We start from the raw sequence: 15,467 nt of genomic DNA, 5'->3' as shown, positions 1-15,467 counted from the left end.
TCAAAAGAAACTTGTTGATCTCAATGGAGTACAAGTGCGGTGACGTCATCACACTTATAGTCCATTGTTTACTTCCGTAAGAGTACGTCTGTACCTCCGTACACACCTGGGGTCGGGATATAAACATTCAGCAGTCTGTTCATTGCACGCATGACGCACTGATCAAGGTTGCAATGCTCTGCAGTCCTGAATGCAAAATTTAACAAATGAACATTTCTTCTTTTATTAATGTGGTGTATTTATTAAATGGACAATGCAAGGAAGGAAAAGGTCTTGGGACTCAAGTGGCACAATGTATTGCACAGTTTTGCATTCTTCCAGCTCTTTCTTAATTTCCTCTATCGGCATTCAGTCATATACTGTAACATATGAAAGATGTAAAGGAGCAAATACTGGAAGGCTTCCCTCTGCCAGGAGCCGTGATGACAAGTCTCAACAGGGAGCACTGACTGTGGATTCCGCGCTGATTGAAGTCTGAATGGGGCAGCATCTCCACTCACGGCCCACGGCCCACTATTAATAATACTGGACCAGGGGCCACATTCTCTGTTGTCCCCCCCCTGCCCTGTCCTCCGCTGCTGGATACTTCTTTCTGGTCACTGACTGCGGAGCTTGGACATGGTGTATGAAGTTGTTCAATGGCTCTTCATATTTTGTTTGGCAATAACATTCCTTTAAATAGCTCCAATTACACGGAAGTTTTGTTTGCGCGCTCTCAGTAAGCTGAGTTTACATATTTCTGGGGCTCCTGTGCTGTACACCGCTGACTCTGATTGACAGAGGATTATTTTATTTTTAGGTTTGGCATTAAGGAGACATTTAGAGCAAAACTCACATAACTTTCTTGTGCCTTTTTTCAGAGCCCGCATTTCCTTTGTTTTCCTTTTTGTTCTGTTGACATTGTCAATAAAGTTAAATGAGAAATCTGACTTTGTTTTTCTGTGTTGACAAAGTCTCTATTATGTATAGTTAGAGGGGAATTCCCCCCAAAAAATAAACTCTCCGGCTGATTTGTAAATATTGGTAAGATGTTGCAACATATACATCTTGTAGCACTGGGGGAAGATGGGACAAGTGGCCGTAGCCTCCCAAACCCACCTGATAGTGCTGAACAGGGGTGTCCCTGAAAGGTCATTCATGAAGGGAGGGTGTGTGTGCTGTCAGTGAATGGTCATTCCATTGGGAGGATGTGCTGTCAGTGAATGGTCGTTCCGGGGGGAAGTGGGTTGGTGGTTGCTGTTGGTGAATGGTCATTCCTTCGGGGGGGATGTGCTGTCAGTGAATGGTCTTTCCGGGGGGGGGGGGGGGGGTGGTTGCTGTCGGTGGATGCTCATTACTGGGGATGTGTGCTACCTACCCAGAAGCTGGGTGGTATGTCAGCCAGAGCATCACAGGTTGCTAAGAGCTCAGGCTGCCTCATTATAGGGCAAAACCCTTTCACCCTATAACAGGAGGTGCCTGAAGAAGGGCAAAGCATTTTCACCCTATAACAGGAAGTGCCTGAACAAGGGCAGAGCATTGTCACCCTATAACAGGAAGTGTCTGAACAAGGACAGTGCATTCTCACCCTTTAACAGGAAGTGCCTGAACAAGGACAGAGGATTGTCACCCTATAACAGGAAGTGCCTAAACAAGGACAGTGCATTCTCACCCTATAACAGGAAGTGTCTGAACAAGGACAAAGCGTTGTCATCCTATAACAGGAAGTGTCTGAACAAGGACAGTGCATTTTCACCCTATAACAGGAAGTGCCTGAACAAGGACTTCCATGGCAGGATCACCATGGATCATTTTAATCCTAATCCCAGATTGATAAATATTGAAAATGACTTTTAAAAGGACATGAACCCGTGCTGTCAGTGAATGGTCGTTCTGGTGGGGGGATGTGCTGTCAGTGAATGGTTGTTCTGGGGGGAGGTGGGGTGGTGGTTGCTGTCTGTGAATATTCTTTCTGTTTGGTGTATGTGCTGTCAGTGAATGGCCTTCTCATGGGGGAAGTGGGGTGGTGGTTGCTGTTGGTGAATGGTCGTTCCGTTGGGGAGATGTGCTGTCAGTGAATGTTTTTTCCTGGGAGAGGTGGGGTGGTAGTTGCTGTTGTTGAATGGTCGTTCTGGTGGGGGGATGTGCTATCAGTGAATGGTTGTTCTGGGGGATAGGGGGGTTCGATGCTTGTTATCTCGGGGTCCAGGGGCTCTGTCCATTTGGTATTTATACGAATGTATAAGAAAGCACTGATCACTGAGATACCAAACCTCCCTATATTATTGGGTGCAGAATGTGATTTTGTTGTGTGCAACAATGTGTTGGATGTCATACAGCAAAATGCAGGCATCAGGAAATATTGCTACAGTTAGAAAAATGGGCACTAAGTTGAAATATTATAAAACACAGCCACGCCGCTCAGACCTTTTAATTGGTAAGGTAATTTCTGTAGACACCATTTAGAGGGTCCATACAAAGCTGCTGAAATTGGTAGCTGGGAGCTCTCAGTTTTCCATTGGAACTATACCTGGTTGGTGAGAGTCATTCTGAGGGTCAGAATTAGACTCTGGTGGGGCCAAAGACAAGACAAACATTGTTAAAGTAGTATTAAACCTTCAAATCAATATACATTGCCTAGCAAAGTATTTTTTTACAATTATGCCCAAGTACTTACAGTCACCATATTTCCAAACAGCTCCAACTCCCACAGCTCCACTTTCCTTACCTTCCTATTGAGTACACAGATCACAAGGAACGGAGCAGTCTCCAGCAGCCGTCCATGTACTTGCATGGAAAAGGGAGAAGGATGAAGCTGTGGGTGTCACTGACATTTCCTAAAAGTTACAAAAATGTTTCAGCAGAGATGGTGAATGGTTTGTGTTTCCGTTAAAACACATGGTGGCAGCTATTGTTTGTGTGTACGAAGTTAACCGAACCCTGTGATGATCATTCTCAGTCTGTTGGCACTTAGATTGTGGTCCTGTGAACTGGAAAATCTGTGTGCAGAGTGAGGCTGAGAGTGTCATCATCAAATTCTGACGGCAGTGGTGGATTTTGAGATTGCCACCATCACACTGGGTACTTAACAAAGGCTCCAATAGAACAAAGTGGTGGGGGTACAGAGACTAGCGGGTAGGGGTTCATACATGGGAACCTGTCACTTTATCCTAAATGGGAATTGACAGGTGACAGGGTGTCTCTAGACGCTATTATTATTTTAAGTCATATTGATGTCCATCATGCTGTTTTGAATGCTTAGTGTTGCATTGAAAGATCCCATTTGGCAACTTGAATAAAACCATTTAGGTCAACGCTGGAAAATGGAGCATGCAGGACTCTATACTAAAATGCTGAAACGCAGTACACTTGTGGGGACAAGTCCTGCAGAATACAATGGGATTTTGCACAATCATACATGGAAATGGCAGAATGTGAACAATACCTTATCCATGATCTCAGTACTGTACTGTGTACTGTGCCATGTTGACGAATAGAATACCCGAGAACAGACATTTGCAGGATGCAATATATCAGCAGTATACGTACATACATTATATACCTATATACAGATAGATAAATATGCATATAACTACTAGAAGGCAGAAATGGGTACAAAACATAATTGTAACAAAATAAATCTTATAGCAACTGTAAACTTGAGCGAAGTGAAAATAACTAGAATTTCCATTTAGATTCACAGCTTTAATCTGGTTTTGATGAAGACTAATGCTGGCCATACACCTATAGATTTTCTACAGTCAGATGGAAAAAGTGCAACAGATTCCTTCATCTACGCTAAACTGTGTGGATCGGGGAATCTCCCACTGGGCTAAGCTTCAGTATCTTGCTAGTTGGCCCCGCTGGCTCTCAAAATACCTGAACAATGCCCGCATCCAATTAGATTGTTCAGGTATTTTGAGAGCCAGCGGGGCCGACCAGCAAGATACTGAAGCTTGGCCCATTGGGAGGTTCCTCCATCCACACAGTTTAGCGTAGATGGAGGAATCTGTTGCACTTTTTCCATCTGACCATAGAAAATCTGCTGATAATCTATAGGTGTATGGCCAGCTTTAGGCACTGATTAAAAGATCTTCCACCCAGCCTATAGCTGGCCAAATGCCATTGGCACAGCAATACTGCCACTAGATGGGGCTAACTAGCATAGGAAATTCCTACTCTCCTCAGCGCCATCTAGTGGCAGTAGTGCCATGCAAACAGCATTCGCCCAGCTCTATGCTAGGTGGAAGATTTGTAAACCAGCCCCTAAATATTTAAAAGGGAGGCAAAAGAGCCATCAGAAATAATATTACACAAAAAAATCAGATCATTTTGATTTGATTTAATTTTGATGCATATTTTAAGGACATTTAAGGTTTCTATTTGGCACACTGCTGTTTTTTTTTTTTTTTTTTTAACTATAGGCTAGCAAATGCTCAAAAATATAAAAGGTAGAGTAGCTTTTGGTTTACAAATTTTCAAAGCTTTTTTTTTTTTTTTTAAATAGTGTAATTAAATCTGACAGTTGAACTATTAAAGTGACATTAAACCCTCTGATTTTTTAACATAAAACAATACTGTGATATGCACCTTACTGTAATCCATGGTAGTTTCCCTTCTCTTTGCTGCTCTTCCTTTTAAATCCTCATGTCTTCTCATGCTGGTGGAGAACTTCCCTTTGCAGCTGAGTGCCTCTTCCTGTAGTGCTGGCTCAGGTTGTGAACCTACACACAGACACCATGTATCCATTTCAGAGACAAGGCAGTCTGCTGCAAAACAGAAGTTCTGCCCAGCATGAGAAGAGATACGGATTTAAAAGGAAGAGCAGCAAAGAGAAGGGAAACTACCATGGATTACAGTAAGGCACACATTGCAGTATTGTTTTATGTTAAAAAATCTGAGGGTTTAATGTCACTTTAACTCCTGCCAGGACTACCTTCAATAGGTTTACAGCAGGCAAACGTTCTCCTTCCCTGGGAGGACCTCACTGTCATGCAGGCATACTTCTAAGTACTGCTAATCATTAGTTTATATGGCAGAAAAAGTCCACCTTCCTCTGTAGTGTGGCTACTCTGTCTGTAAGCCCTGCAGGTCTCATACACCCCAGTGCTACAGTCACACTCCCCCCTCCACCCCTTCCTGCAGGACATTTGCAAACAGAGCCTGGGGCTGTGTGTTTTGTGAATGGTCAGGAGGAGAGAGCGGCAAAGGTGCGACTGTAGTGTTGGGGTCTATGAGATCTGCAGCACTTACAGCCGAAGCAGCCAAGAAGTACAGTGGGAGCTGGACTTCCTCCACTATATAAATAAAATGATTTGCAGTACTTCCTGCATGGCAGCGAGGTCTTCTTGAGGAAGAAGAATTTTTGTTCTCTTTAAACCTGCCCGTACTTGGGCTTTAAATTGATGGTGCAGCAGAATAACTCTACTGCCTGAAGGTGGTAGTGTCTATCTGAAAGATCTCATTTTTGCTGGGGATGCATCCAGCCTACATGTGATCACTGTATCAGAGCTGACATAGTGCTCACATGATCAGAATCCACCCTGATTGGTTCCTGATTGTCATTGTGGACCCCAGCTGTCATTGATAGCCAGGATCGAGAGCCAGCAGCCGCCAAAAGATTTGCTGCTGGCTCTCATAGGGGAAAATATTTATGACTGTGTCCTTGGCACAGATTGCGGTTGGGAAGCAACTTGTGTTAGCAAACAAAATTGAGAGAGTGCTAAAGCTGTCCAGGAAACACTGAAACTATACCATGATGAGAAAGCATCCAAGAGCCCTGAAACCGCCCAATGTCCATTAACCAACCGTTGGTCAGTGAAGTCACCCTTTTATTTCATATTTATGGATTAATGGTGAGGTGCGGTGGACAGGAGAGGGAGATGTGGATGTTGTTTTGAAAGCCAAAGTTAGGATATGCATAACGGAGAGCCCAAGATTTAAGAGCTGCTGAGGTGCTCTAAAAGATTGTGACTGGATATGTTCAGTTCCAGCATCTTGGCACTGTTACATTTGAGTTGATTTGTCACCCTTTGCTCCTTGCACAGGGTAAGGTGAGTATGCTGCAATATGGGCTAGTGTAGTTTTACAAATTAGGGTAAGGTTAGGATATTGTGAGGTAATTTAGTTTAACTGCTATGCTTAAGGTTTTTATGGGGTTATGATTTAGGGGGATGAACCCTTGTTACAGAGGTAGTGCACCTTCGAGGGGAGATCAGGAGAATGTAGGCCCAAAAGAGGATCTAAGCAACCAACTGGTGGTCACCAGAGCACCCCAAAAGGGATGATGGACTTTGCTGCACATGGCTACCAGGTTGTGGCCCTTGGTTACACTCAAACTGGCAACAGCTGACAGCAGGTAGAAATGAAGCATGGTACAAAATTGACAGTCAAGGTTGTTCTCAAATAGGCAAAGGGGCAGCACAAGTACAATAATAAGTTTCATGTTTTTCCTGTTGTCTTTTATAGAAATCTAGCTAAGCCCAGAAGTCAAAAGAATTAAAGGTTAATGTTTAAAAATTACATTAGGGTCAAAGAACCACCTGGATTATTGTCATAGCTTTTGTAGCGTGAGAGTTATAAGAAGATTAAAGTCATGTCAAGCCCTAGGCTCTACAGAATGTGGCAGTGAACAAGACTCATCAACTGAGCACAATGGTGTATAGTCGCCCAGTGCACAGGCTTATGAAACTATTACTAGACTTTCCCATAATGCCCTTCACCTTGTCCACCCACACCTCGCTGTAGGCTTTGAGGACCCGTACCCCCACCAATCTCTTAACACAGCAGCTGGAACTGGTTATTGAGTTTGTTAATGAACTTCGTTGAGCTACGTTTGAGATGGTCATGGTCTATTCATGAATAAGAACACACAGGGCCATGTGTGAGGTCTGACATCAGTCACTATAAATGTTTTAAATGACGCACATTTTTTTTTTACGAGTGTTCTTATGTGAGAATTGTTACAAACAATTGAGCATAGGCTAGACCTCTGCCAACCCGCTGAAACCATCTGTGCTCCCTCTTCATGGAACCGTACAACCATCTTGGACATTGATAGTAAATAGACTTTTCTGCAGTAATCTCTCCTCACTCCCTCTCCTGGCTGTCTCTCCTCACTTTCTCCCCTGGCTGTCTCTCCTCATTCTCTCCCCTGGCTGTCTCCTCGCTCTCTCCTGTCTGTCTCTCCGCACTCTCTCTCCTGACTGTCCCTCCTCGCTCTCTCCTGGCTGTCTCTCCTCGCTCTCTCTCCTGGTTGTCTCTCCTGGCTGACTCTGCTCGCTCTTTCCTGGCTGTCTCTCCTCACTCTCCCCTGGCTGTCTCTCCACACTCTCTCTCCTGGCTGTCTCCTCGCTCTCTCCTGGCTGTCTCTCCTCGCTCTCTCTCCTGGCTGTCTCTCCTCACTGTCTCTCCTCACTCTTTCCTGGCTGTTTCTCTTCACTGTCTATCCTCACGCTCTCCTGGCTCTCTCTTCTCACTCTCTCCTATATATTTCCCACCTAAAAAATTGCTGTGCGGTGCCAGAGTGTTCGGGTTTCACTTGAAGAAAAAGTGGCAACCCTAAGCTGAGTGTCCCTTGAAATATCACTCTCTCGGTCCAGGATCAGTGGTGTAGTGTGCTCAAAAATGTCTTTGTCCCTGTCCCGCTGACCCACTCAGTGATCTGATCCTTCTTGCTAGAGGAGAGGTAGAGGAATAAGGCAGCTCTGGGTAGGTCACGCACAGGATTAGAGGATGAGACATAGTACAAGCAGGCACCCAACACTCGAAAAACAATACTCAGCATGGATTAGGGACAGTTAGCATAGTTTAGTGTACGTCCGGCCTGAAAGGATCTGCCTTGTCGTGGTGGGCAGGCTTGTAATCTTATGGCTAAAAGTGAGTCACTGATGCGAAATGTATTCCACCGTGAATGATTCTTCAAAGGGCCGCATCATGGCTACAGAGGGCCACAGTGCGTTCCAGGAAAAATATAGCACCTTGGTAATTAACACTGTAACAATAGTAGTAACTGCAAGTGACAACATCTATGCCAAAGGAATTGGCCATGTCCCAAAGTATTGTGCTGCAAAACAATGTGGCCTTTATTAATTGGAGAACAACAGTGGCTTTATTTAAAGCAGAACTCTGGGACAAATTATTATTAACCCTTCCAGTTGGGCTATCCCCGCACTGCAAGGGTTAAGTGCTCATTTTGCTTCAGGGAGGAAACTAACAACAATATACTTTCTTGATCTTCTGAGCAGGCTGGCTTTGACAGCACTCCCTCCAACCTATATCCTGCTATGTTGCAGCGATGGTATGTCCCTCGGCATCCTCACGTCCTATAGACTGTGTAAAGGATGTAATGCTTTATGGGACCTTAGATCGGTGCAGTGGAGGGGAAGAGAGGCTCCAGGGACTGGTCTAAGACCAAGCTGGCTCGGAGGACCAGGTGAGTATAACTTTATTTTTCTCCATAGACCAAAACGAGCGGGTAACTCTTGCAGTGTGGTGGTAGCCCCACTTCAAGGGTTAATAATTATTTTCCCTGAAGTTCTTCTTTAGATAAAGTTCTAAAACCAGCTGAGGGCCACAAAGAAGGAGTGAAAGGGCCACAAAAAAACATCAGTATTACATGCCTGCTCTAGAGAATTTTTCTTTATTTTTGACCAGATGATTTAACATCATGGAGATATTTATTATTACTTCCTGTTCTGATTTGGGGTGTACCTGCTGAAACAGCATTGATGGTCCTAAACATTTTCATATGGGAATTGTATTTCTCTGGTCTAATTTTGATTTGAATAAAGTGTTCAGATCTAAATAATTGCCTGACTTTGGTAGTCATTTGTTGTAGTAAGTAAAGTAAGGAATTCTTTCTTTCTTATACATGTCATACATATTCAGTGAAGGGGGCTTACACAGTTCTAGCATTCCATTGCGAGTGTAGCCCCGGATGGCGGCCCCTTTTAAGAGGTGGAAGCCGCATAACTATGCATCCTTGCGGCCACAGTTTACTTCTTCTCTGCTGAGCCATGAATGGACAGCTCAGCCAGGAGAGAAGAGAGGAGGACTGGCTGCAGCCGTGGCAAGGAACTTAAACCCTGACCCTACACTGAGAGACCTGGCACTGAGAGACCTGACATTGAGAGACCTGGCACTGAGAGACCTGGTACTGAGGTCAGGCACTGAGAATAGAAGCTGAAAGAGACACGGAGAACCAGGAAAGACACTGAGACCAGAGGATGGTGCTGCAGTGCTGAACTAGAGGACCCATGTGGGCAGAAGATACAGGTGCAGGTTTGACAGGATACAATGCAAATATAAAGCTGCGGTGCTCAGCGTAAGTCTCTGTCGGACCCAATCAGCAAAATTGAGTGGAAAAGAGCTGGCACTCGTAGGAATCCTCTTAATGGCATCTCTATATTGGAAAGGAACATAAGCAGCTCCAAAGATTGCTAACATGTTTCAGTCCACCAAGGGACCTTAATCACAGCTTGTGCCAGCTCTTGTCCACTTCAGGTTTGAGAGCGGAGGCTCAGAGCATTGCATGTTACCTCTTGTCTGGCTCCCAGAGACATATGAACGGCTTGGAGACATTCAGGGGAGAAGTGACCGGTGTTGCATCAGTCATCACCTAGCCTGTTGGGTCAGAGTTCATTAAAATGTTTGCCATCGGGACCTTCTCGCAGTATCAGAGTAGTGAGAAGCCTTTTGGCCACCCTAATTTGAAATATACTTGATTGCTTGCCGTCCTTGGAACTTTGCCTTCTGTAGTAGAGCTCTGCCCAGGACCCAGTATTCCCTCCATTGCCATTGCAGATACCCTCGCTGTGAGGGTGAGTGCTCCAACATAAAGTCCAGGGGCCCCACCACCAGCTTGTCCTTATAAGTGGTGTGCCCTTAATAGTTAGATGGAGCCTGTACGTAGTAGTTAGGCCACATTTTTTTTGCACCTTGCATCTTACGTAATATTATTGTTGGTTTAAAGTCATTCCCTTTCGTTCGCCTAGTGCATTCTGGCAGGGCCGTTTTACAGGCATCTAGGGGAATAAACGGCACTTACTTTGCTGCAGTTATAATTGTCAGAGACAGAGCACACTGCACATGTGCTGTGGACAGGGCCGGATTTCCCACAAGGCCAACCAAGGCCCGGCCTCGGGGCAGCAGGGGTAGTTGTTTTCTACATTTAGCCCTACTTTGGGCAAGCGGAGCTAAATATACAGCGGGAAAGCCGCGATGTCTTGGAGATCACTTGTTTGCAGCCTGCAGGTCTGCCATTCTCCATGGGGGTAGGGGGCGCATTGAGGAACCTGGCCTTGGGGCAGCAAAGAGAGTAAATCCGGCCCTGGCTGTGGATCGAGAGAAGGATGGTGCTCACTTCAGTTCCCAAGGGCGGTCCATCCTGAAAAGAAGGCAGGATGGACTTTTGGGAACTGGAAGGATTTTTGGGACAAAAGTTATGAAAACTGCATAAATGCATTTTTTTTTCCCCCCCCCAACAGCCAAAACTCCTCTTCCATAAGTGTCCTCATACTATAATATATCCCAGCGATAATCAGTTTTATTCCACCCCCTCCAACTCCCCCCTCCCACCCTATTGGCTATGTGTATTATGATATGCCGCCAAAAGTGTAGGCGACACGTTGTTGCCTTACACAGCTGTAACTATGTGTGATTTGCTTGTCTTGTATTCCACAAAAACCTAATAAAACATATTGAAGAAGAAAGCTGCATAAATGCATATTTGTAAAATCCGCTCAGTTCAAGGTCATGGGATGGTGTTTAGGGACAGCATAGGTTATTTTTCTATAAAGGTGAATAAACCCTTTAAGGGTGGATCACCACTGGGATAGGCAAAAGCCAACATTCCAGCAGCTCCTTAGGGAGTCATTGCTACACGAGCATTCTCCAACACCATATAGATGGCAAAACGAAAATGGCCAACACTTGTGATGGAATGTTTGAACTGCGCATATCTGTATTGCTCCATGTTCCTAGCTATGCAACGTGGCAGTTGTGTGTGTATATATAATATATAGTGTGTATTCACCTGTTTGCCTGAAGGTAACCTTGAACTGATCATTTTCCGTTGTGTCTAATATGGTGATGGAAATCATTCTTATACATTTAGGTATAGTTCCAATGACGCAGGCAGATTCTCCTAATTCATTTTATGACTTTCAAACAAAGGTATTCAAAATCTTTCTTTATTGTTTCAATGGTTTTCCAGGAACGCAGCTCCGCTTCGTCACCATGTGTCCTGGAGGGCAGTGTATTTTATATGGTGTATTGTAGTATTTTCTGCCCTGACAGGTGGATGATTTACCAGGACCGTGCTGCAACACGCAGCCTAAGGAGATTGAAAGACAAGATGAAACTGAACCATAGTTATAGCAAAATCCTTATCTCTGGCCACCAGCCAGCTCAGATCAACCATCCACACTGTACAAAATGTGCTTGTTTGACACAAAAACCAGATCAGGTTGTTTGGCTATAGTTCAGCTGACTCACTAGAAAATTATGTGGGGATTTTAAACCTGAGCTCCTGGCAGATATTAGACGATCAGAATTTGATCTGGTTATATAATAATAAAATATTGAATGTATTTTTAAAAGCAGCTGTTGTAAGTACCTAACATGTCTTCATATCAGCTTCCTCTGCACAGCAGGAATACGAGTGGGAGAAAGAGGGGCACAAAATTAGCCAGTTAGTGCTTTAATCAACAAATAGTATTTACGTGTCTTTTGGTTTTATTTTTTAAAATGATTCTGTTGTAGATTTTCAAATACTTCATAACAAATTTGCCAGAAGCAACCAGTGAAATATTTGATGTGCATTTCCTTGCTTAGTCAGAAAAGAATATGTGTTTGGTGCTATGGCAAACACAATTACTGCTGTTAAATTGCAATGTGTTCATGTTTTTTTGTGTGTGTCTATCTTTTGCAGATAAAATACTCATACTCTATTATCTTTTGTTATGTTACATACTACTGCCTCCTGCATTCAGTGATCTGTGTTAGTTGTGCATAGTCCTGACCCCTGCACTCTACATTCTATTCTGTACATTACACAGTCCTGACCCCTGCACTCTACATTCTATGCTGTACATTACATAGTCCTGACCCCTGCACTCTACATTCTATGCTGTACATTACACAGTCCTGACCCCTGTACTCTCTACATTCTATGCTGCACATTACACAGTCCTGACCCCTGCACTCTACATTCTATTCTGTACATTACACAGTCCTGACCCCTGCACTCTACATTCTATTCTGTACATTACACAGTCCTGACCCCTGTACTCTCTACATTCTATGCTGTACATTACATAGTCCTAGCCCCTGCACTCTACAGTCTATTTTGTACATTACACAGTCCTGACCCCTGCACTCTACATTCTATGCTGTACATTACACAGTCCTGACCCCTGCACTCTACAGTCTATTCTGTACATTACATAGTCCTGACCCCTGCACTCTACATTCTATGCTGTACATTACACAGCGTCCTGACCCCTGCACTCTACATTCTATGCTGTACATTACATAGTCCTGACCCCTGCACTCTACAGTCTATGCTGTACATTACACAGTCCTGACCCCTGCACTCTACATACTATGCTGTATGTTACACAGTCCTGACCCCTGCACTCTACATTCTATGCTGTACATTACACAGTCCTGACCCCTGCACTCTACATTCTATGCTGTATGTTACACAGTCCTGACCCCTGCACTCTACATTCTATGCTGTACATTACACAGCCCTGACCCCTGTATTCTCTACAGTCTATGCTGTACATTACACAGTCCTGACCCCTGTACTCTCTACATTCTATGCTGCACATTACATAGTCCTGACCCCTGCACTCTACATTCTATTCTGTACATTACACAGTCCTGTACACAGTCCTGACCCCTGCACTCTACATTCTATGCTGTACATTACACAGTCCTGACCCCTGTACTCTCTACATTCTATGCTGCACATTACATAGTCCTGACCCCTGCACTCTACATTCTATTCTGTACATTACACAGTCCTGTACACAGTCCTGACCCCTGCACTCTACATTCTATGCTGTACATTACACAGTCCTGACCCCTGTACTCTCTACATTCTATGCTGCACATTACATAGTCCTGACCCCTGCACTCTACATTCTATTCTGTACATTACACAGTCCTGTACACAGTCCTGACCCCTGCACTCTACATTCTATGCTGTACATTACACAGTCCTGACCCCTGTACTCTCTACATTCTATGCTGCACATTACACAGTCCTGACCCCTGCACTCTACATTCTATTCTGTACATTACACAGTCCTGACCCCTGCACTCTACATTCTATTCTGTACATTACACAGTCCTGACCCCTGTACTCTCTACATTCTATGCTGTACATTACATAGTCCTAGCCCCTGCACTCTACAGTCTATTTTGTACATTACACAGTCCTGACCCCTGCACTCTACATTCTATGCTGTACATTACACAGTCCTGACCCCTGCACTCTACAGTCTATTCTGTACATTACATAGTCCTGACCCCTGCACTCTACATTCTATGCTGTACATTACACAGCCCTGACCCCTGTACTCTCTACATTCTATGCTGTACATTACATAGTCCTGACCCCTGCACTCTACAGTCTATGCTGTACATTACACAGTCCTGACCCCTGCACTCTACATACTATGCTGTATGTTACACAGTCCTGACCCCTGCACTCTACATTCTATGCTGTACATTACACAGTCCTGACCCCTGCACTCTACATTCTATGCTGTATGTTACACAGTCCTGACCCCTGCACTCTACATTCTATGCTGTACATTACACAGCCCTGACCCCTGTATTCTCTACAGTCTATGCTGTACATTACACAGTCCTGACCCCTGCACTCTACATTTTATGCTGTATGTTACACAGTCCTGACCCCTGCACTCTACATTCTATGCTGTACATCACATAGTCCTGACCCCTGCACTCTACATTATATGCTTTACATTACATCGTCCTGACCCCTGCACTCTACATTCTATACTATATATGCTATGCTGTATATTACATACTCCTGACCTCACTAGTCTGTAAGCTTTACTTTACATTACAAACTACGAAGCAAATTGTTTATTGTCTCAAATTTCGCTGGTTGCTGAGTTGTATCTAACTGTTTTAATAAAGTTTTTCTTTAAGGTAGTTTCAGACAAAGTCTTAGTTCTCTGTTTGTATTTTATGTAGGGAAATAAATATGTTTAATTTTCTTTTAAAACTATCCCTTGGCTTGAGGTTTATGTATGTGTGTGAGACTGTTGCATATGGCACAGTAACTAAGGAGTGTTTTGGGGAAACAGAGACTCATATGTACGTGGAGTATACTACAAGGGGGCTCATGGAGTATACTACAAGGGTGCTCATGGAGTATACTACAAGAGAGCTCATGGAGTATACTACAAGGGGGCTTATAGAGTATACTACAAGGGGGCCCATGGAGTATACTACAAGGGGGCCCATGGAGTATACTACAAGGGGGCTCATGGAGTATACTACAAGGGGGCCCATAGAGTATACTACAATGGGGCTCATGGAGTATACTACAAGGGAGCTCATGGAGTATACTACAAGAGGGCTTATAGAGTATACTACAAGGGGGCCCATGGAGTATACTACAAGGGGGCTCATGGAGTATACTACAAGGGAGCTCATGGAGTATACTACAAGGGGGCTCATGGAGTATACTACAAGGGGACTCATGGAGTATACTACAGGGGGGCTCATGGAGTATACTACAAGGGAGCTCATGGAGTATACTACAAGGGAGCTCATGGAATATACTACAAGGGAGCTCATGGAGTATACTACAAGGGGGCTCACTCTTTATTTACCTCTTCCTATTGGAGCCATGCCTTACATTCAATATAATGTCATCATGGCTGCATTTCTCTGCGGTGAACTTTGCACTCAACATGTCCTCTCTACATCCAATTGTCCCTCTTCCTCAGGTTCCGAAGTTGGGAATTATTGTTGGGAATTCGTTAAAAGACTGAAATGGGCTTTGTGTATGGACCGGTGGGCTGTAGTGAAATGGGGTTCAGGACTGTTGGAAGGATGGCATAAGCATAAGGTTACTGTTGGGCCTACTGTATGTTTCCTAATTCATCAGAGAAGCTAAAGATAACTGGTTAGCGCCTATGCCTATAAGTGGGCCACAAGGTGCATTACCTACATATGGGTGCATTTAAAGGTCACATTTACAGAGTCCACATCCAGCCAGCATTGCTAGATTAACATATAATCTTCATATTAAGTCATTATCTTGGATTGTACTAAAGCCAATAATAGAATTTACAGAACAACAGTCTTGGTTACTACAGAGCAACAAATTTGACAGCTAGCTCAGTGGTTTATTAAGCGTCTGACGTAGAGCTGCTGCTGGAATTTGAAATAGCATTATACTGCTGAGACATTGCTTTTAACTCTATAAGATCAAGACT

Source organism: Nanorana parkeri, unplaced genomic scaffold, assembly GCF_000935625.1.
Source record: "Nanorana parkeri isolate BGI_ZX_2015 unplaced genomic scaffold, ASM93562v1 scaffold566, whole genome shotgun sequence".
Taxonomy (NCBI): domain Eukaryota; kingdom Metazoa; phylum Chordata; class Amphibia; order Anura; family Dicroglossidae; genus Nanorana; species Nanorana parkeri.
Note: the sequence above shows the minus strand (reverse complement) of the source record.